The 23,783-nt window shown below is 44.0% G+C and overlaps 1 protein-coding gene across 7 annotated transcripts in view; it reads left to right on the top strand.

Annotated features, from left to right (window-relative positions):
* Window positions 1–23,783, top strand: part of LOC105470895 (ST6 beta-galactoside alpha-2,6-sialyltransferase 1) — a 144,630-nt gene that overhangs the window by 74,328 nt on the left and 46,519 nt on the right. The window contains exon 1 of one of the 7 annotated variants that reach the window (XM_071090678.1): window positions 7,517–7,541. The exons of 3 other annotated variants lie outside the window; for them this stretch is intronic. The gene's annotated coding sequence lies outside the window, so the exon portion shown is untranslated. Of the gene's footprint in view, window positions 1–7,516; window positions 7,542–14,093; window positions 14,429–18,738; window positions 18,892–21,853; window positions 21,951–23,783 lie in introns of those variants that run through there. 3 more of the 7 variants (XM_011723180.2, XM_011723181.3, XM_011723183.3) reach the window with 3 other exon arrangements.

Raw genomic sequence — 23,783 nt, 5'->3', positions numbered from 1 at the left:
CTCTCTGCCAACATCTCATCAATTCCTGTCTGTACCACTTACCTTTGCCTACGATTTGGGGTGAGGAAAGTTCTGTGATTTGTCTGTTTCTATTTCTGGGTAAAATCTCAACTCTGGGCATATCAGCAGAAAGGGTTTTGAAATGTCCCTTGATTCAGATGATTCTGAATCAATGGCATGTATATGTGTGTGCATAATTACCCTTATCCAAAAAATTCTGCATTATAATTCTTTAAACGCACAGGTTCACAAATTATTAGAAAGTATATTTTATATACTATTTACAGTAGCAAAATATCAATTTTAGAAAGTATATTTTACATACTATTTACAGTAGCAAAATATCAAATGCAAGAAGCAAATTTAATTAAAGATAGGCAAGACATTTTACTGAAGACTATAAAACATTAGTAAGAGAAATAAAACAATGGCTTATGCAATTATGGAAACTGACAATTACCAAGATCTGTGACTGGCAAGGTGGAGGCCCAGGAGAACCAATGGTGCAGTTCCAGTCTGAGTCCAAAGGCCTGAGAACCAGGGAAAGCCAATGGCGTAGTTCTAGTGCAAATGCCAGTTGGCTTAAGGCCTTTCAGCTTGAGTTCAAAGGCAGGGGAAAAAAAACCCAAAACCAAACCAAACCAAAACAGCAACAACAAAAACAATGCCCCAGCTCAAGGCAGTCAGATAGGAGGAGCTCCCGCTTACCTGTGGGAGGGTCCGCCTGTTTTATTGTATTCAGGCCGTTAACTGATTGGATAAGGCCCACCAGTAGAGGGGGCAATCTGCTCTACTCAGCCTGCTGATTCCAATGCTAATTTAATCCAAAACAACCTCATTGAAACACCCAGAATGTTTGACTAAATATCTGGGTACTCTGTGGTGCAGTCAAGTTGGCACATAAAATCAGCCATCACCATCAATTTGGGGGAAAACTGACATTTTAACAAAATTTAATCTTTCAGTTTATAAACATGGTATATATCCCCCATTCATTTAGATCTTTTATTTCTCTCACTAGTGTTTTGTAGTTTTCAGTAAAAAGTCTTGCCTATCTTTAATTAAATTTGTTTCTTGGCATTTGATACATTGCTACTGTAAATAATATATATTTTCAATAATTTGTGAAATTGTGCTTTTAAATAATTATAATGCAGAATTTTTAGGAGAAGGATAATTGAAAATCCGTCAAGACAGCAGTGAAGTTTAGGAACTACCATTCTGGACATAACCGTAAGTCATTAATAAAATATTCCTTACATCCCTGTGCTACTTTATTGTTCCAAAACATTTGTTTTTCCTTTGGTCCTCATAAGAGTTCTTAGAAAGAGACAGAAGAGCTATTATTTCTACTTTCATACAAGGAAATGTGGCCTCAGGGATTGATGTGGTTTGAATATATGTCCCCACCAAATCTCATGTTGAAATGTAACCCCCAGTGTTGGAGGTGGGGCCTGCTGGGAGGTGTTTGAGTCATGGGGGTGGATCTTTCATGGCTTGGAGTTGTCCTCACATCAGTGAGTTCTCGTGAGATCTGGTTGTTTAAAAGCGTGTGGCACCTCCCCCGCCACTGCCTCTTGCTTTTGCTTTCGCCATGTGACATGCCTGCTTCTGCTTCACCTTCCACCATAATTAAAAGCTCCCTGAGGCCTCCCCAGAAAGTGAGCAGATGCTGGTACCATGCTTGTACAGCCTGCAGAGCTGTGAGCCAATTAAATCTCCTTTCTCTATAAATTACCCAGTCTCAGGTGTTTATAGCAATGGAAGAACAGACTAACACAGGGAGACTATCTAAAAGTCCTGTGACTAGCAGGTGGCAGAGCCAGCCCCAGAGCCCAGGACTTTTCCCAGGAGAGAGGTCCTACTTCTGATACCGAAGTTTTTCTATAGAAAGATGGCCTTTTATAAGCATTACTGAGAACATACTTCCAGGTGCCCAGGAAGAATCTCCTGCCTGTAGCCTCCATAGGCAGTGTAGGAGGAAGAGAAGAAGACGGCAGAGTGGACCAAGGTAACAATATGTAATACACTAGAGTCGGGAGCAAGAACAGTGTCCTGTTAACCTATATAGCACTTTTGTGCTATTAAGAAAGGGTGCCCTTTCAGCCAGGACCAGATGCCATTATGCAATGAACAACTTGTACAGTCATATGTGACATCCCAGAGAGATAACAACAAATACAGAAACCTTAATCAGGAATTAATTATTGATGAGGAAGCTAAATTGGTGAGTATTTTGTTTCTTTCCTTTAGAGAAATTCATTGAAAATACTTTCAAGATGATTCAAAGCTAAAAGAGAAGAAATCATCTTTCTTTCCTCTGCCTTTTACAACCTTTCTATCTTCTATCCTTTCTGTTTCTTGTCTTCTTCCTTTCCTTACTCAGCACTTATTGAGTGCCAGGGCATGAAAATGCAGAGATAAATGAGACGGCATCTCTCCCTAGGAACTTCTAAGTCTTAGAAACTTTTTTGACTGCCACCACCAAGGAGAAGTACATTTTTTGGTATTGCAGTTTTGTTTTAGGTCTTTTTTTTTAAGGGTTATATATTGAAACATTTATGAATGAAATGATGAGTTCAGGATTTGTTTCAAAATCTAGGGATCTAGGCGTGAGTGGAGTATACACAAAACAGGATTGACCGTGAGTTGATAATACTGAAACTGGTCATGGGTCTGTGGGGGTTCATTATCTGTCATCCATCTTTCTAATGATCTATTTGAGACAAAAGTTTCATCAAGCTCTACTTTCTCTCATTACATGCAGTGAATTCTGATATTTTAAAATCTAGTTTATTCTCTCTTTCAAAACCTGGTCCTTGGGCCCTAAATTGTTTTTGAAACCCATGAAGGTAAAATAATACGTATTTTAAAAAACACTGATGTATTGAGGGAGAGAAGGACCCATAAAATAATTGCTTACTGTTGACCAGGAAGTGCTACTAGAATATGGTCAGAGGGCTGTAGGAGCACACAGGAGGGAAGGACCGACCACCAGGGTCCTGGGGAGTCTGGGAAAGCCCTTCAGTAATTTGCATGGAAGAGGAGACATCTGCATCTTTGACAAGATGGTGGGGGGATATTTGACCTTGAGGATGAGGGAAGTGGTGCAAGTGGGATGAGCCAACCTGAGTTCGGTATGGCTGGAATGTGAGGGCTGTTGGGGAGGGCAGGAAATGAGGTAACAGATAGCAGCAGCAGCAAAAGTCACATGTCTTCTGGAACAGTCTAAGGAATTCAGATTTTATCTGTGTTTCAGGGAACCATTGGAGGGTAAACTGAGAAATGACCCTGTTTCATTTGCCTCTTACAGAGATCATTCTGTCAGCTCTGTGTAGGCAGAGCAGTCTACCTCTGTGGTCATGATTTAGAGCATAAAACCTATACCCAAAGGAGAGCCAGTCTGGAAGCCAGATCTAACCTACCTCATGTCCCCACTCTGCCACATGACTTCTCAGATCTACACAAATTGGGCTTTTTCAAGTATTTATCAAAACAAAAATTGCAGTTGCTTTCAGGACGTAGGAAGAGGTGGAAATTGAGCCACTTCCCTGTGTGCTCCTTTCCCCTTTTCCCTGCATAGCCTTCTCTCATGTGCAGAGTTATGGCCACCTGTGAGAGATTCATAATAATCACCTACAATGTGGCATTTTTCTAGGTGCTTTACAACTGTTACCTCACTTAATCTTCATAATAATTCTATGTGGTAACTATTATTGTTATTAGTTTCATTTCATAGATGAGGAAACTGAGGTAAAAAGAAGTGACTTGTCTAAGGTCACACATCTAGCAATTAGCAGACCTGGGATTTTGGCAATCTGGCCCCAAAGTCTACTCTCTTCACCACCATTGTGCTTCTTGATTAAGTTTTATTTCATTCCACTCATCTCCTTAGACTCAGATGTTTGAACAAAGACAGTCATGAAAAAAATTGGGCTTTAAGTTTTATTCTCAAGATTGCCAAATCCCTTTCTTCGCTAATGAGAGGAGGAGGAAAGTGTTCTAGCTGGGAGAAAAAGGATGGCTTCTTAGAAGGAAGTGGTATTTTAGTGGAGCTTTGAAACATGGGTGAGAAGTAAATTGCTGAGAAGGATGAGTTGCTAGTACAGCCAAGATGAAATAATCCAACCACAATCTCTACCAATGTTTACAACAAAAAACTGGAGAGGATGCAAAAAACTACATGAGAACTCTGAACAGTAATAGCAGGCAGGCAGAGTACTGGGTTCAAAACTTGAACAATGACTCACAATGAACATGGATTTGCAGAACAGTATGGAAAGCTAAGAGTCCGAGATAACTCCATCTTTCTAGCTAGAGGAAGCAGTGAGGAAAAAGCCACTGGAAGCCAGAGAGTGTGAGGAAATCCCTAAGAGGAGAGAGCTGGAAAAAGGGATCCACAAATTAGACTGACAAAAGTCCTGGGCACACTACAAGGTGTGCATGCATGGAACAGACCCAAGAGGCACAGAAGAGGTTATAAGAATCTAACTGTGATATTAACAACCATCCAAGTCCCAGACAAACTCTTGAATGGAGCATGTGACAGATTGACTCAAATGGCATAGCAAAAGCTTTGAAAACTGATCTGTCACTCATAAAAAGCGAGACAGTACTTTCAGTCCGAACCTAAGTGGGTTAATTTCCTGAAAAGAAACAAACAAACAAACAAAAAAATCAACATTTTTCAGATAATTTTTAACAGGATCCAGAGTCTCACAACATGATATTTAAAAATCCAGGATATAATTCAAATTTACTCCATATCAAAACAACCCGGAAAATCTAAACAGTACTCAAAGGAGAAGACAATTCAATAGGCACAAACACTGAAATGACTTAGATCGCGAAATTATTAGACAATAACTTAAAGTAAGTATGACCATTCTCCACTCTTGAAATTGATGGAAAGATAGAAGTTCTCAGCAGAGAAATAGAAACTGCAGAATAATCAGATAGAAATTTTAGAACTGAAAAGATGATATGGACTCAGTGGCAGAATAAAGATGACAGAGAAAAAAGCCAGCAAACTTGAAGGAGATCAATACAAATTATACACATGAAATATACATTATGAAACAAAAAACTGGAGAAAAATGAAAAGCATTTCATGGTACTGTGGGACAATGTCAAAAGGCTGAAAATTCTTGGTATTGGAATTCCATCTCAGAAGGTAAAAAGAAAACTACTGGTGCAGAAAAAAAATATTTGGAGAAAGAATGGCTGAAATAGTTTCAAATTTAAAGAAAGACATATTTTTACAAATCGAAGAATCTCAGTAATTTCAAACAGGGTAAATTTAATGACAACTCCTCACCCACCTCATAAGAAAACTTCTGAAAATCAAGGATTAAAAAACATTAAGAACATGAAAATATGACACATTATACTTAAGAAAAGGGAAGGAAGGAAAGAAAGAAGAAAGGAAGGAATCAAGAAAGAGAGAAAAGAGAAAAGAAAAAAAGAAGGAAGGAAGGAAGGAAGGAAGGAAGGAACTCAAATGACTGTCGATTTCTCATCCAAAACCATGGTGGCCAAAGACAAAGACAGTGAAACTCCATCTTTAGAATGCTGGAAGAAAAAAAAAAACAACTATCCACTGAAAATTTTATATCCAGAAAAAATATTCTTTGGGAGTGAAAGCAAAATAAAGATATTTTCAGGTGATGGAAAACCAAGAGACTTCATTTCCAGGAGACCTGCTCTTAAAGAAATACTAATGGAAGTTTTTCAGCCTGAAGGGAAGCTGTACTAGAGGAAAAGTTAAAACTTGAGGAACAAAAGAAGAGCAGGAGAAATAATAAATATCTAATAGATTCCCCTTGATAAAAATACACACACACAAACATAAATCTCATGACATGGGTAATTACAAACTACTGGCAATATTTTAGATTTATTACCTTCAAGTCTTTTTTTTCTGTGAATATGCATTTCTTTTTCTTTTTTGGTGTTTCTCTCTCTGTCTCTTCCTTTCATGTGGACATTTCATAACATATTTAAATATTCCTTTTTGTTAGGATTTGAGGTTGTTTCAGGTTATGCATGGACTGAAGTGAAACTACAGTCTTTGGCAGCTTTTCTGATAATTTCTTTTTTGGAGATAGAATTACTGAATTAAAAGAGAGTGGACATTTTTAATGCTTTGATACTATTTGTCGAATTGCCCACCCTCCCTCCCTTCTTTTTTTCTTTCCTTCCTTACCTCCCCCCTTTCTTCTTCCCTTTTTCTTTCAACTAAGATTATATAATATATAGTTTTATAATCTTTATTTATTCACACTATATTGTGAGCATTTTCCTGTTTTGTTAAAAAGTCAATAATTTAAAAAAATTTAAGTTGATAATGGTACTATGGTCATATTTTTTTAAAAGGACATAATTACGTATTTATGGATGGAATGATATGTCTGAGATTTACTTAAAATACTCAGGGATAGGTGGCTATTAATAAAACAGTATTGACCATGAATTGATAATTGTTGATGCTAGATAATGGATACATGGTGGTTCATTATTACTACTTTCTATAGTTTTCTATGTAAGTGCAATTTTTTTTATTTTAAAACTTCATCTGAGTGTGGTGGTGTGTGCCTGTAGTCCTAATGCTTGGGAGGCTGAGGAGGGAGGATGGCCTGAGCCCAGGAGCTCAAGGTTGCAGTGAGCTATCACTGTGCCACTGTAGTCCAGCCTGGGTGACAGAGTGAGACCTGGTCTCTCAAAATAAGTAAGTGAATAAATGTTTTAAAAGTAAAAACTGTAAGAAATTTTTATGAATGTTATTTTAATTGTTTAATCATAACCCATTGTGGCCGGATGCGGTGGCTCACGCCTGTTACTATAATCCCAGCACTTTAGGGGGCTGAGGCGGGTGCATCACGAGGTCAGGAGTTCAAGAGCAACCTGGCCAAGATGCTGAAACCCCATCTCTACTAAAAATACAACAATTAGCCAGGCGTGGTGGTGGACACCTGTAATCCCAGCTACTCAGGAGGCTGAGGCAGGAGAATCGCTTGAACCCGGGAAGCGGAGGTTGCAGTGAGCCGAGATCGCGCCACTGCACTCCAGCCTGGGCAACAGAGTGAGACTTTGTCTTAAAAAAAAAAAAAAAATAAATAAATCATAACTCATTGTGTGGATATTTCATAACATATTTAACTTGTCCTCTTTAGTTGGGAATTGAGGTTATTTCAGGCTATGCATGGCTGACATAAAACTGCAGTCTTTGCTTCTCTGAATATTTCCTGTTTTTGAGATGGAATTACTGGGTTAAAAGAGAATGATCGTTTTTAATGCTTTGATATATTTAATCAAATTGTCCTTCAGAGAAGACATTCAATGTTATTTTTCCATGAGTTATTTAAAAGTGACTTTGTCCGCTGTATTGTAATTTTTTAGTCTATTAATTTGGTGGGGGAAACTGTATGTTATTATTTGAATGTGAATTTCTTTTATTTCCAGTGACATTGAATCCCCAGCCTGTCCCTGAATTGGTTCCCACCTGATTAGGGAGGAGGCAGAGAGAAGAGTAGAAAAAGAAAGTATGTATGTATGTATGTATGTATGTATGTATGTATTTATTTATTTATTTTTTGAGATGGAGTCTCGCTTTGTCACCCAGGCGGGAGTGAGTGGTGTGATCTCGACTCACTGCAAGCTCCACCTCCCAGGTTCAAGTGATTCTTTTGGCTCAGCCTCCTGAGTAGCTGGGATTACAGGCATATGCCACCATGTCCAGCTAATTTTTGCATTTTTAGTAGGGACAGGGTTTCACCATGTTGGCCAGGTTGGTCTCGAACTCCTAACCTTAAGTGATCCACCCACCTCGGCCTTCCAAAGTGCTGGGGTTACAGGTGTGAGTCCCTGTGCCCGGCGAAAAAGGATTTATTTTATCTTCCTCATTCTTCACTTTGAAGATGAGAGGCAAACACAGACAGATCCCGGATTCAAATGCTGGTTCTACAACTTACTGGTTATGATTTTGTACCTTTATTTTTCTGACCCTCAGATTTTTTACTGAAGAAATCAGGGCAGTCATATTGGCCTCCCATGAACTGTGAAGTAATAGACATTAATACAGAAAATGCTTGGGATGCAATGGTCAATCTGAAAATGGTAGCTTTTGTTGTCCTCGGGAAGCTGAGGCTCAGGATGTGAAACAACCTCCTGCTCTTTTTCAGAGGCGGCAAGGAACTCGGAGCTGGGTTCCTTCACGCAGGGAAGGCCCCTTGCAGGAACTGCTGCTGCTATCTGTGTCATCGCTTCTTTACCTTTTATTCTTCCAGCCTCCTGGCTCAGTCTTCATTCCCTGCTGGGCATGAAGGCAGCTATCACAGGCCAGGAAAGTCATGTTAGGGAATTGGGTCTTAGGTAACTAATTCAAATTGCTCATGGTATTTATTTGATTCAGTGGAAATGCACCTTGCAGTGTTTGATTCAGAGGACTGGTTCGAATTTCAGGAGGGTTTGTTTGACATTGTCTCATCTTACTCTCCGGAGCAGGATTCAGACCTGGAACGCTATCTTTCCAGGGCAGCCTAGCCAAGCTATGGTCTCTGCCTCAGTTTATTGCCCTTTCCCCAGGCCTCACATCTTCCTCCCCACTCAGTCTGCCCAGGCTCAGGTCCTCTATGTTAGTCGTACTCTTGCTACACACCTGCCACCTCTTTCAGAAGGTTGAGAGCAGCCAAAACAGAAACGGGAACTGTGGCTCTCAATAAACTGCTCGCAGACCGAGCGAGAAGCGGAGTGCTTTGTCTGTATTGACTGCATTTTTTTATTTCTTTTCTTTTTTTCGAGACAGAGTCCCGCTTTGTCACCTCGGCTGGAGTGCAATGGCACGATCTCGTTCACTGCAAACTCCGCCTCCCAGCTTCAAGCAATTCTCCTGCCTCAGCCTCTTGAGTAGCTGGGATTACATGTGCACACCACCACACCTGGCTAATTTTTGTATTTTTAGTACAGACGGGGTTTCAGTGTTGGTCAGGCTGGTCTTGGACTACTGACCTCGTGATCCGCCCGCCTCGGCCTCCCAAAGTGCGGGGATTACAGACGTGAGCCACCTCTCCTGGCCACACGTTTTAGGTTATTTCAACACCAAGCAAATAGTCCTCCTGGGCCCAGGCTCACAGATGAGACCAGAAAACAAACCCCACCATACTCTCAGCCCTGAGCAGGGGTGCTGCCGATCGGGCACGGGGCATTTCTTCTGAAATGAAGACTGGGTGCCAGGCCGTAGGGCTGCCAGCCTGCCCGTGGTTTCTCTCTGGGACCATCTGACTGATTTCCTGTTTTCTTCCCTGAGCACATTCAGTGCAAGAGGTCTAAGCATGAGGGTGGGAGGTGCGGTGAGTTTGGCCTGTTTTCCAAACAGAGGGAAAATCCAGGGAAGTCAGCAGGCTTCGTTGTGAGGCATCGGGTCTACCAGCGTTTCCTATTTCAGGCCATGAGCACCTGCTCTGTGGAAATGAAAGCAAATATTTACCAGGCAGGGGCTGCAGAGGGCTGGCAGGGGTGAGGTGGAAGGGCTCAGGGAGAATTTAACAATGTTGTGTTTTCATCTTGATGATCACACAAAATGATTCTGTACCAGTCACGATGACTTCAATTCATAATGGAGGAGACGTTTAGCGTCTCAAGTGCTTCTCGAACACTGTTCTTCGTCCTCTTCAAAATGGGAGCGTACTTAATCTGTAAGCTTTATTTCCTGTGGCTCTACAGAAGTGACGAAATAACAGCACTGTCTGGAGAGACTTAAAATAACAAACATTTCCTCTGAACAGTTTAAAGGCTTCTCCCGTCTATTACTTCCCCTGTGCTTTCCCTTAACTGTGAAATAGGGACTATTAAGTCCTTTTTTTTCACATGAGGAAACAGAGACTCAGAGAGGATGAGTGACTTTTCTGAGGACACACTGTGATTTGGTTGGAGAGTTAGAGGACCTCACATTTGTACCCCAGTTTCAGGCTTTTTCTATTAGCTCAGTCTTCACAGTGACACCCCCTTGACCCTGCCTCCCACGAGAGTCCCACGTTCCTATTCTCTTTGCTGTGGAGCAGTGTTTGAAATAGCTAACACTCAAAGTGGCAACTATTGTTTCGTTTTGTTTTTGTTTTTGAGACAGGGTCTCCCTCTGTCACCCAGGCTGAAGTGCAGTGATGCAATCTCGGCTCACTGTGACTTCCACCTCCTGGGTTCAAGCGATTCTCGTGCCTCAGCCTCCTGAGTAGCTGGGATTACAGACGTGTGCCCCACGCCTGACTAATTTTTGTATTTTTAGTAGAGACACGGTTTCACCATATTGGCCAGGCTGGTCTTGAACTCCCGACCTCAGGTGATCCGTCCACCTTGGCCTCCCAATGTGCTGGGATGACAGGCATGAGCCACCGCGCCCGGTCACAAATACTGGTTTTGTTGAGATGAACATCAAGGTCTCGTGCTTAGCCAAAGATAAATACTGATTCATGACACTCCCAAAAATTTCATCTCATCCTTGGAAATGAAGACTTTCCACACTCAAGAGCAGTCAAGCCAGGCTCCAGCCTTCTGTTCCTCTTCCCCTGCTTCCCGGCAGGTACAGGTTTACCAGATTCCCATTTATTAAGCACCTGGCATGTACCAGGCACTGCACAATCCTTACTTCTAACCCTCACCGCAGTCCTGTGAAGCAGGTGGTTTTGCACACATTTTAGAGATGAGGAAACTGAGACCCCAACTATCATGTAATTTGCCTAAAATTGCATGCTGATTAATAATAAAGCTGGGATCCGAGTCTAGATTTGTCTGACTCGAAGGCTTGGTGCAAATGAAATTTAGCACCATTCCTCCAAACTGAGCCTTGTCTTAGGGTCTTTCGCCTTCTCAGTCTTGGTCCTTGGTCCCCTTTAGTTTTTTCTGGGCCCACCGTTTTGAGCTCAGTTATCACAGCTATCAGCCTCTTGACTGAATTGATTGACCTGGATGGATGTGGTCAAAACAGGCAAGTTCACAGCTCTGCCTTTCCCAGGTCAGCACTGGGGTGAGGTGCAGGGAGGGCGGGAAGCCCAAGGGCAGCTCTCTTCCTTCTGTGGGCCTCCTTCTTACGTCTCCATCCTCCTAAGTCACATTCTGTGCTTGGTCAGCATGCAGGAGTTGGGACTTTTTTTTGAGGACTTGCTTTCAGGTTGTGGGGAGGGTAGTGCACTGGTATGATAGCAATACATTCCTGAGCAAGTCATCTGGCCTCTTCCAGCTGCGGTTCCTTCATCTATAAAATGTTGACACAGTGTGTCAGAATGTTGATGTTCACCAGTGATTTTTCCTGAGATCTTTGCCAATTCTCAAGTCAACATCCTTATGGTCATTGTTGCCAGGATCTCACTTATTGCGTACAGTAGTCTAAGAGGAGGCATTTTGTTCTCGCTTGACAAAAGACAAAATCACACACATGCCACCAGAGCACATAATTCCGCCTTATACTGTAGATGCAATCAAGCAAAGTTGAAAATCTAAGTGATCTCTGTTCCTTATTGATTCCACAAATAAAAGGCACCAGGGATTTCAAAATCTGTTAAAGGAAATTCATCCCTGAGTGTAAACCCTCCCTAACATGGGCTAGCAATTTTGTTTCTCTGGGAGCCATACTTCACAAGCCAACAGTTATTTCTGTCACTTCCTAATACGTGGAGGGTACAGCATCCCCCGCACACTAGGTTCCAGCCTGAGTGTGAGCTCTCGTACATACGAAAGGACTGGCCCCTGTGAGCTTCTTACTGCACACACTTCATAATTACTCCTTAGCAGACTTAGGCTGTTTCATGTCTAGGACCTTTGGAGTTATTCTCAAAAGTGAAAATCCCAAATGTTGATTCTGTAAATGCCAAGGGTCAATTGTAATATTAACAATGATCCAGGGCTGCTGGAGGATTCAATGAGATAAAATGCTAAGCGTCCAGCATCCTAAGTGTGCTCTGGGTTTGGGACCTTTCTCATTCACTGAAATCCTTTGCTTTCAGGGTTAGGTGGGCATGGCTGTGGCTGAAAGAGTCACAGGTCAAACAAGATGATCATCTTAGTACAGGCATTAAGAGTGCTGTCTTTCCTGGGTGCAGCAGCTCATGCCTGTAATCCCAGTACTTTGGGAGGCGGAGGTGGGCGGACTGCTTGAACCCAGGGGTTCAAGACCAGCCTGGGCAATGTGATGAAACCCCGTTTCTTCAAAAATTTACAAAAATTAGCTGGGTGTCGTGGTGCGTGCCTGGAGTCCCAGCTACTTGGGAGGCTGAGGTGGGAGGATTGATGGAGCCTGGGAGGTCGAGGCTGCAGTGAGCTGTGATTGAGCCACTGCATTCCAGCCTGGGTGACACAGTGACAGTTTGTCTCAGAAAAAAAAAAAAAAAAAAGAATAGTCTTGGATTCAGACAGTTCTGGGTTTAAATCTTGGCCCTGCCATTTACTAGCAGAAGTCCTTTAACTTCTTTGAGATTCAGGTTTCTTATCTGTGAGATGGAAAGGGCAACACGGTGCTGACCTTGGAGGGCTGTGGTGAGACTGAATGAGCTGTCGGATGTCCTGGGCTGGCAAAGTGCCTGGCACGTGGGAACGCCCCAGGAGGCAGTCATAGTCACTTTTTCCCCTTCCTTTCTTTCTGTACAGAGCCACAGACCCCAGCTTCATGCTTGTTGATGATTTCAGTTCCTGTCTAAAACCATTTTCTTGTTTACAAACTAACCATCTTCCGCCCCAACACACACCACAAGCCCCCGCCGTGGATGCCAGCCAGACATTCTACTCATCAAGCGCCACTTGCCTATCCTGTGCTTGGCAGTGCTAAAAAGGAGACAGAGAAGGGATATAGTCTTATTTTCCTGACTGGAAGAATAAGAGTCCCACACGCAGCACCTGGAGAAGCGGGCGGGAGTGCAGGAGAGGTGTGCGCCTGTCAGGAGTGTGAGTAGAAGTCGACAGTGTGGCGAACTCCTCACTGGAGAGTCTGAGAAGCTTCCTCCAGGGACATGGGCTGGAGCTGGGGCTGCCTTTGGGGACCTAAAGTGAAGGGAAACGGTAATGCGGGGAGGCAGTTTGGGGTTGAGATGAACCATTGAGTGATGACTTCTGTGGATCTGTCTCCCAAAGAAAAATGTCCAAACATGGGTGAGCGTGCTCCAGTAAGCACCCAGAAAGTGCAGATATAAAATGTCCTTCATGTCTGGTAAGGAGGGAAGCAAATGTGAAAACCCCTGGAGAACCAGCCCCTGCCTCCCAGGAGGCAATGACATGGGCCAAGAGCAGAAGTTGAGTTCTGGCCTTCACCTGGGATTGCTCAGAGGGTAGCAGCCCCTTTGCCCAAGAGACTGATCTGCAGCCATGTTGCTGCCTCTTCATGTAGTGACCAAAGACAAGACAAGATCACCACGTGGGGAGGAGAGAGAAGTGAAAGGCCCACCTTGATGCAAGGGCGATTAGCTCTTTCTCCAGCAGTACTAACTCACCTTGGCCTGCTAATCAATGTGTATTCTTCAGAGGAGGCGATCCCCTTTGAGTCCAGGAGAACAGAGTTGATGACAGTGTAGCCTGAAATTCCTGGGGCCCTCGACTGAAGCTGTGGCCTTGCCCCTTCCTCAGTAACTCTGGGCTGTTATTGGGCAGCAGACTTCCTAGGTTGTGGAGGAGTCTGGGTTAACTGGGGACTTTAAATGCTTGAGCCATGCATTGACTCATTAACTATGTCTACCCTAGGCTGAACTGGTGTTCCCCGTCCCTTCCCAGGAAAGGCCTGGCCTCTCTCCCATTCTGCCCAAGGTCACCCTCTGTGAACTTTAACATTCTTCCTAACTATTTTGATGTTTATTGGTCCAGATCCATTAAATCAGAAGCTACTGAGGATAATATTAGGCATCTATATTTTTAAAATGCTTCCTAGGTGATATTGATGCCCAGGCAAGATAGAACTACAATGTTCTAAGTGGTTCCCTTCACCTATACCACTCACTTCCATGGCTATGAGATTAGGGGTGGGAGGGCAGGGGAGGGTTACACCAAGGGCCTTGAAGCTCTCAGGACAGACTTGAACAACCTTTTTCTCCTCTATGTTCCCTTCCCCTTTCTCTTTGTAGGGGGCCCATTTGGCCTTGGACAGATCCTAGCAAAGACGTCAGTTTGTTAAGACGAGAGAGGTAAACAGTTGTTGCCTTGGTGACTTTAAGGAGAGGTAGTTGCACTTCAGTGACTCTGGCAATTAGAAAACGTCAAGGAACACTGGCTCAGACTTCCTCCTGCCCAGATTAATAACACAAAAACTACGATGGACATGGATGGGAAGAACGGCCGCCTGGCACGATCCCCAGCCCTGGAATTCCGGGAGGACATGATTAAGAAGACATTATTAGACATTGTCCTCACTAAAGAGACAGTTAAAGCGGAGTTTGAAAACGTCATCAGATCCACGTTGGTAGGATTTCAGAGAAAATTCTTATCTTTGGTATTTCAGTAGAAATCTTTCCTGGTTTGTTGCCATTTGGTTCTCCTTTGCAATTTAGCATGTGAGAATTCCGGGCAGCCTGATTCCTTGCCCATCTTTGACAGCTCTGCTGCTGTGTCCTGGGGGAGGCAGGTTTCTGACGTAACTGCTGCTCTGCCTTTGCCTGGTGAGTGCTGAGATGGAGAGGCAGGCTGGTATCTGTTTGATCTGGTAGTCCAGGAAAATTGTAGTTTTACATTGTTTTTCTCCTGATTTCTAAACATGTGAAACCAGATTCTTCTGGAGAAACATAGAATGCCTTAATTTTGCCTAGTTGGGGGCTGTTGGGGTAGTTTTTCTAAGCAGTCTTTTGTGTCTAGCCAACCAGTAGAACCTGATTTTTGGGGAGGTGAATTAGCCAGGGTTCTCTTGAGGGACAAAACTAATAGGATAGATGTATTGATAAAGGGGAGTTTATTAAGGAGTATTGACTCATGCGATCACTAGGTGCGGTCCCACACAGTCCGTCTGCAGGCTGAGGAGCAGAGAAGCCAGTCCGAGTCCCACAGCTGAAGAACTTGGAGTCTGATATTTGAGGGCGGGAAGCATCCAGGACGGGAGAAAGATGTAGGCTGGGAGGCTAAGCAAGTCTAGTCTTTTCACGTTCTTCTGTCTGCTTTTTATTCTGGCCAAGCTGGCAGCAGATTAGATGGTGCCCACCCAGATTAAGGGTAGATCTGCCTTTCCCAGCCCACTGACTCAAATGTTAATCTGCTTTGGCGACACCCTCACAGACACACCCAGGATCAATACTTTGCATCCTTCAGTCCAATCAAGTTGACACTCATTAGCCATCACAGGGGGTATGCTAAGCAAGAATTGTGTCTATGGCTGTAATCACAAAGTTATAATTGTATTGGAGTAAGCTCCACAAACCAGAGTCCCTTGTCCAGGGTCTCCAGAGATCCACCAGACACTGAATATCTCGAAAAGCTGGATGGGAGAAGCATGTTCACCACAGCAAACCTGCACAGCCAAGAAAATCAAGTTTCTTTGTTTTATGCTAAACTTTCATCAACCGATTGTGGTAGTTGTGGCAATCTCATGCTGTTCAGAACCTCTGATTGGCAACAGTATCTTTGTTCATTTGATAACAAATAAGAACTCAAATTTTAAATTAAAGTTAGTTGACAACATCTTTCAAATTCTTGGAATCATGTCAGGGGAAACAAAGTACAAGAGGATATGATTTGATGTGGAAGAATTTAGGAGCTCTGGGCTTTGCTTAAATTAGGGTGTGCTTCTGTTATTTCACTGGGATTGTGAAATGTTGGGATGAGGAGATATGAAAAATCTATAGCTGAATATGCTAATGATGGTTTTAGACCATAGAAATAAATATTCAGGAAGTCGCTACTGAGTAGCTCTGTAGGGTAATGTTAGCTGCTAGAGCAAATAAACTCACGTCTTAACCATCGTGGCCCAGAAGTGATACATGTTATTTGTACTCAGGTTTCTTTACCAATAACTAGTAAAATGATCCCATCTATATGCTGCGTGTGTTTGTGTGTGTGTAAAATGCAATCCCTCTCTGGGCAGTAATTTACAGCACTAACTCTATATGGCAGAAGGAGCAAACTTTGGGTGGGGCAGCCAGCTATCCCTGATGTGAGGAAAGAGAAAGAGGGGTCAGAGCATTAAGTGGCAGCTCAGGTGGCACACATTAAGAATCCAAGCTCTTAGAGAAATGGGAGTCCTTCATGGGAGAGGGTTTCTGGTGGCCAGGACACATGGAGCCCCTCTCGGAGGCACTGTGGCTAGTGCAGGTACCCTCTGGGGACAACAGGGTGTCAAGCACTCTAAGTCTAAGAACAGAAAGTTTGGGTTCTAAGGTCCAGATGAGGGTGAGGTTTGCTCACTGAAGATTAAGGAGATGAAGATCAGGGCAGAGTAAATAGGTGTCACCAGAAGGTCAATACAGTGATTAGCAACTGTAGTTGAAGTGATAAAGCAGAGAGGCTCGCAGTGGCCCTTGGAAGGGCCTGAGTAGAGGGACATAGGATGAAGAGCATGACCAGTTTGTCAGAATAATCTGGTCAGCCAGGTGTGGTGGCTCATGCCTGTAATCCCAGCACTTTGAGAGGCTGAGGCAGGTGGATCACAAGGTCAGGAATTCAAGACCAGCCTGGCCAAGATTGTGAAACCCCGTCTCTACTAAAAATACAAAAATTAGCCGGGCATGGTGGTGGGCACCTGTAATCCCAGCTACTCGGAAGGCTGAGGCAGAGAATTGCTTGAACCCAGGTGGTGGAGGTTGCCGTGAGCCGAGATCACGCTACTGCACTCCAGCCTGGCAACAGAGCGAGACTCTGTTTCAAAAAAAAAAAAAAAATAATAATAATAATAATAATCTGGCCACATCCTCGTTTGACCATTTACAGTGACATTTTGAGCAAATGACTTAAACTCTCTGAGTTTCAATTTCTTTATTTACAAAAGGATTGTTAATACTCCACCCCACAGGGTGGTGGTAAGGATTAAATTTGGTAACATCTATAAGATGTTAGCACCCAGTAAGAGCTCAGGCCATGGGGCCCTGGGCCATTCTCACCTGGATAGTTGCAAAGGTCTTCTTTTTGACTTTTGGGACCTGCTGCTTATCACAGTTGATTCTGAGGGCAGCATCTGGTGATGCCTTTCTTTTTTTTTTTTTTTTGACAAGGAGTCTCCCGCTGTCGTCCAGGCTGGAGTGCAGTGGCCGGATCTCAGCTCACTCTGACCTCCACCTCCCGGGTTCACGCCATTCTTCTGCCTCAGCCTCCCGAGTAGCTGGGACTACAGCGCCCGCCACCTTGCCCGGCTAGTTTTTTGTATTTTTTAATAGAGACAGGGTTTCACCGTGTTAGCCAGGATGGTCTCGATCTCCTGACCTCGTGATCCGCCCGTCTCGGCCTCCCAAAGTGCTGGGATTACAGGCTTGAGCCACCGCGCCCGGCCCCGGTGATGCCTTTCAAACATATATCAGCAATGTCTTAATCAGATGAAAGCCCAAATCCCTACACCTCTGTAAGGCGCCACGTCATCTGGCTGCCCCTCTATAGGTATTTTGCTGTTCCCTCTACCTGCAACCCTCTTTTCTCAGAAATCTGCATGGTTGCCTCCCTCATCTCTGTGAAGAGAAAAACCAAATTCTGTAAAATATTTTAAAGAAGTTTATCCTGAGGCAATATGAGGTACTGTAGCCGAGAAAAACCACAAACCCAAGAAGGCTTGAGTAAGTGGTCCTGAGGCAGTCGGGCCCCAGTGTGGTTTTATACATTTTAGGGAGACAGGCATTACAGGCAAAGATGGAAATCATTACATGGAAGGTAACTGGTAGTTCTGCCCAAAAAATGTGAGACATCTCAAAGTGGGGGAGGGGGTGTGGTGTTAGGATATATGTTTCTTTTTTTTTTTTTTTTTTTTTTGAGATGGAGTCTCGCTCTGTCACCCAGGCTGGAGTGCAATGGCGTGATCTCTGCTCACTGCAGCCTCCGCCTCCAGGTTCAAGTGATTCTCCTGCCTCAGCCTTCTGAGTAGCTGGATTACAGGTGCATGCCACCACACCCAGCTAATTTTTGTATTTTTAGTAGAGATGGGGTTTCAGCATGTTGGCCTCAGGCCTCCCAGAGTGCTGGGATTACGGGCATGAGCCACCGTGCCCTGCCTATGTATTGGTTTTCATACATGGTTCCTGGCACATACCCCCATAGCCCTTACTACAGTCTTGCTAGAATGTTGGGCTTTTTAGACTTCAGGGGCAGGCCTTAAGAAACAATCTCTCTCCTGCCGTCCTTTCACCTGCCCCAAGGCAGGATTCTAATGTTTTTTGGCCTGACTGTGGGCCTTACGACCCTCCCATGAGGCCAGGCATGGTGGCTCACGCCTGTAATCCCAGCACTTTGGGAGGCTGACGTGAGTGGATCACCTGAAGTCAGGAGTTCGAGAGCAGCCTGACCAACATGGTGAAACCCCATCTCTACTAAAAATAGAAAAATTAGCCGGGTGTGATGGCGCACGCCTGTAATCCCAGCTACTGGGGAGGCTGAGGCAGGAAGAATTGCTTGAACCCAGGAGGCAGAGGTTGCAGTGAATCGAGATGGTGCCACTGCACTGAAACTTGGGCAGCAGAACGAGACTCTGTCTCAAAAAAAAAAAAAAAAAAAGACCTTCCCATGAGAGGTTCCTACCCTATGCCCTCCCCTGGGGGAAGGAATGCTGACGTCAAGAAGCTTCTATAAAAACCCAAGAGGACAGGGTTCAGTGAGCTTTCTGATAGCTTAACAGGAGGAGGTTCCTGGAGGGTCGCACAACCAGGAAGGGCATAGAAGCTCTGCATCCCTTCTCCCACACCTTGCTCTACACATCTCTGCATCTATATCCTCTGCAGCATCCTTTATAATAAACCAGTAAATGTAAGTAGGTGTTTCCCTGAGTTCTGTGAGCCTCTCCAGCAAATTAATTGAAGCCACTGAGAGGGGAACCCCAATGGAAGCTGGTTGGTCAGAAGTTCTGGAGGCGTGGACTTGTGACTGGTGGAGGGGGGGATGCCTTGGACACTAAGCCCTCAGTCTGTGGGATCTGACACTATTTCCAGGTAGTGTCGGAATTGAATTAGCGGACACCAAGCTGGTGTCGCTGCTTGGTGCTGGGGGGCCCCCCACACATATGGTCACATAAGTCGACTTCTGTGTTGATTGTGGTGTGAGAGCAGAGGAAAGATGGCTAGAGAGAGTTTTCCCTGCACAGGGACTTGGGGGGTTGAGGGTTAGGAGAGGGCTGAGGGGCCTTACAAGTCTTAAGTGTGTTTTAGGGATTCCTTAGCTAACAGTAGCTGAGAGAGTTAAGTTATTGTCTAGTGACTTGAAGTCAGTAGGAAGGAATGCCTGAGTAAGATAAGGAGGTTGTGGGGGCCAAGGTCCTTGGTTGAGGGGTTGGAGCCTCATAGATAGCAGCCCTCAGGGTGAATAGATAGTGATTGTCTCTTCTCAGACCTTTAAGTGTCTGACTCTCAGTTAATCTCTCCTAGATCTGGGAAAAGCCTAGCAAGGGAAGAGGCATTAATAACGATTCTCTGGAGATGCCTGTTTCCCCCACCAAAGATGGCTTTGCAGTCCGAAGGGCCGTCTGGCAGCCTTTTCCAAATATGTTAAAGAAATGTATTTTGGGGTAAAGTATTTTAATTTCCTTCAGAGTCTGCTGTCATGTGATACCAGAGTCAGGTTGGAAAGTAAGCTACATTTTACTGGGTTCATTTAAAAACCCATTTAATGAGACTGTATTGTTTGTAGGGTATGACTTAATCTTTGCCTTTCATGGCCTTAGGTATTGTGTATAGTTTGGTATCTTATTGCCACAAAGCGTCTGTTTTGTCAGTCTTATAATCTCTGTTTTACCTTAATGCTGGTCACTTGTGCCTAAACCCCAAAAGGGAGGGGTATGATGAGGGTGTAACCTCCTTTTGGTCATGGCTGGGAATTCAGTTTTTCCGGTTTCTCCGGGGTGCCCGTGGCCAAATAGGAATCCATTCAGTTGGTTGGTGAGGGGCTTAGGATTTTATTTTTGGTTTATACCTCCTTCCAACCCTTGTCAAATGTCTTCTTCTCAGTGAGGCTTCCTCTGATCATCTGATTTAAATCTCCACCTCACCCACCCCAAGCTTTCCCTATCTCTCTTCCCTACTCTAATTGTCTGCATATCAGTTATCTCCTTGCAAAGCACCAGGGATTTACGTTGTTTGACTCTTTATTTATCCTCACTGTAAGGTGAGTGCTGGAGGCGTTAGGGATTTCTAGCTGGTTTCTCTACTGCTGTGTGACAGTCTGGTTCGCAGTAGGCGATCAGCATTTGCTGAACGAATGAACCTATCGTATGAGTATTGGTGTAAGTTTTCTCACAGGCCCTGGGGCCCCCGCAAAGTAGAGGAACTCAATCTTCCCTGTTCATTTCCTCACCTCCAACTCCCTTAGACTACCAGGACTTAGATCCTTTTGGATATATATATATATAGATATAGATGTATACACATGTTTTGCTTGTTTGTTTTTTTGAGACAGAATCTTGCTCTGTCGCTTGGGCTGGAGTACAGCGGTGTGATCTCAGCTCACTGCAACCTCTGCCTCCTGGGTTCAAGTGATTCTCCTGCCTCAGCCTCCTGAGTAGCTGGGACTATGGGCGCACGCCGCCATACCCAGCTAATTTTTTGTATTTTTAATAGAGACGGGGTTTAACTGTGTCAACTAGGATGGTCTCGATCTCCTGACCTCATGATCTGCCCGCCTCAGCCTCCCAAAGTGCTGGGATTACAGGCATGAACCACCACACCCAGCCTATATGTTTTATATATATATACACACACACACACTCTCTCTCTATATATACACACATATACATATATGTTTTACATATATACATATGTTTTACATATATACATATATACACACATATACTCTGTATATACACACATATCTATACATACATACGTGTGTGTGTGTATATATATATAGAGAGAGTATATGTGTATATATATTAAAAAAAAAAACCTGGGAGAGCCATTGAATTTGAAACCACCAAATCTCAACAAGCCTTGGAATCTAACACTCAGTTTAAGGAAACACAGAGCAGAGAGGAGAACATTAAACAACACCCTGAGGAAGCCGTGAGCCGGGCTCAGAACATAAGCCACTCCACAGGAGAAATGACTTCATTTTCTCAATAAATATTTGCCATGGAAAAGAAGAAGTAAGGGAGTGAGGAACTTTTCTAAGATAAGAGAGAATTGAAAACGGCACATCATCCAAACAAAATGCCCTGTCCTTGTTTGGATCCTCTTTTGAGCAGGTTAATGTAAAAGACAGTATTGAGAGAACTGGTAAAAATTTAAAAGTGGATTGGATATTAGGTGATAATGGCATTGTGGTCATATTGAATTATTATTTATATTCATATATTCTCTGGCAGAACCTGGTGCGTGTGTGTGTTTATGTATCTGTGTGTGTGTGTCTGTGTGTGTTTCATAGTGAAGAGAATCTCAGGGTCTACATTCTCAATTCTCCCAGGGGTGGTACGTAGGTAATTCTGGATGCCATGGGAGTTAGTCAATGCATTGCATACAATGGAGGTCTTAGGACATTAAGGCTTAATTTTTTGTTGGATCTGCAGTTGGGAAGAGCTGGTGGCAGGAAACTGATACAAAGTCTGGCATTTGCTTTAAATTACTCCAGGAAAAAACAAAGCAGTGTAGTAAAGATTAGGAGGTGAGACAGTTCCTCTTTCTGAGGAGGTGACAGGCCCACTTTTTTTCTCTCTGCCTCTCTGTAGCACGGGGGTGTGGTGTAGTGTAGGGGTGTGGAGGAAAGAGTGGGTGGCTGTGTTGCTGGGGAGGGGTGAAGTGTTTTTTCAACCCTCTGTATAGGCCCTTCCTGCGCTCTCCTCTGCTTAACGCTGATTTACCAAGCGGAGTGCAGGTTGCGTGGTAAGCATGTGGGAGATGCCTACTGGGGCTGGGGCATGTAGTGGGGAGTGGGCATTATACAGAAAGGGAATTCATGGGGCACGAAAGGCCTACTTTTTGCCAGGTACCTGTCAAATAGGAAGGCAAATATTTCTACGAATACACGTCTGTCTGTCTGTCTGTCTGTGTGTGGGGTGCAAGGTTGAAGACAGTAGCAAATGGCTCATGATTTCCCTTTGCCATGGCTGCGTCAGTCTGGAGTTCGGAGCTCACCTAATCAGTTCTGAGTGGTTGGCTCTGGTCAGGGACCGCAGCCTGACCTCATGGTGGGGACACAACACCCCCCCAACAAAGTTCTGATCTCCAGGCTCTTAGAAAACCTCTGGGGAAATGTACTCAGGGAAATGTTCTGAGGACTTCATTATCAGTGCTGCCTGGCTGGGAATCTCTGACCCTTGACAGGAGTTGAAAGCCCTTTATCTTCAGGTCTTTGCTCTGGGCAGGATCTCCCCATCCCCACCATGAGCCTTGCAGGTGGGCCTGTCCTCAGGTAAATACTTGCAAACAGTCACAGCCTCTCAGGCACTGTGCGCCCCTCATGGCTTCCTTTCTTTCACTCTCTTCTCAGATTCACCAGCTACAAGTCGGTTTCTTGTTGCATATCGCGCTTCTGACCTTTGCTGCGCTTTTGAGCAAAATAGTGACTTGTCAGAAATGTTATGACAAATGGTTAATGTTTTGATCCATGTTGGTTCCCACTTGATAGAGCTCTGGGTAGGAGCTGGGGTGTTGGAGCCAGACAGCCTGGGCAGGCTCCTCTGGGGACTCTGTGAAGCGCATGGTGATAGCAGTCCTTGCCTTGGGCACTGTTCTTGCTGCAGGAGTTAAATGAGCTTCACCAAATTACAGGACCTTTACTGCCTGTAAATTACTTAGCACATAGTAAAAGCTCATTCATTATTAGCTAAAATAAAGTGATAAAAAGCTATCATTAAATTGTCAGCACAGCCCTGCCGAGGCAACCTTTTAAGTATTGTTATCCTTCAGATGAAGACACAAGGTTCACAGAAATTGACTAACTGGCCTAAGATAACTCACAGTGCAAAAGCCAGGATTTCAATCTAGGTTTTTGAGACTAGAGCTTGAGTGAACTGTTTCTCCAAAGCCAAGGCTTCTCAAACTATTGGTGGTGAAGAACCAAATTTTTTTCCCAATTCCTCTCACGTCAGTAGTTTTGTGAAATATGATAAAAATGGAGCCGGGCGTGGTGGCTCACGCCTGTAATCCCAGCACTTTGGGAGGCCTAGGCAGGTAGATCACGAGGTCAGGAGATCGAGACCATCCTGGCTAACACGGTGAAACCCCGTCTCTACTAAAAACACAAAAACAAAATTAGCCAGGCGTGGTGGTGGGCGCCTGTAGTCCCAGCTACTCGGGAGGCTGAGGCAGAAGAATGGCGTGAACCCGGGAAGTGGAGATTACAGTGAGCCGAGATCGCACCACTGTACCCCAGCCTGGGCGACAGAGTGAGACTCTGTCTCAAAATAAATAAATAAATAAATAAATAAGAATGAATTCCAGAATCATGAAATGAGAAAAAGGACATTTGAAATACAAGCCCCATTTTTAAAAAAAGTATTGATAACAGGCATAAAATTACTTTAAAATTACTGTAAAAGTCACTTACACTCCATTTCTGTACTTAACTCATCTTGCATCTTCAAAAGCCTTCTCAGCCTAGCACTTCTCTGCAGCTCTCGCTTTCAGCAGCACTGTTCTCAGCTACCTGTTTCTCACCACTTGCCTGAGAATTAATTACCTGGGGTGCTTATTAAATGCAGATTTCCAACTTCC

This window comes from Macaca nemestrina, chromosome 2, assembly GCF_043159975.1.
Source record: "Macaca nemestrina isolate mMacNem1 chromosome 2, mMacNem.hap1, whole genome shotgun sequence".
NCBI classification, from domain to species: Eukaryota; Metazoa; Chordata; class Mammalia; order Primates; family Cercopithecidae; genus Macaca; species Macaca nemestrina.
This window is presented reverse-complemented; position numbering and strand designations above follow the sequence as displayed.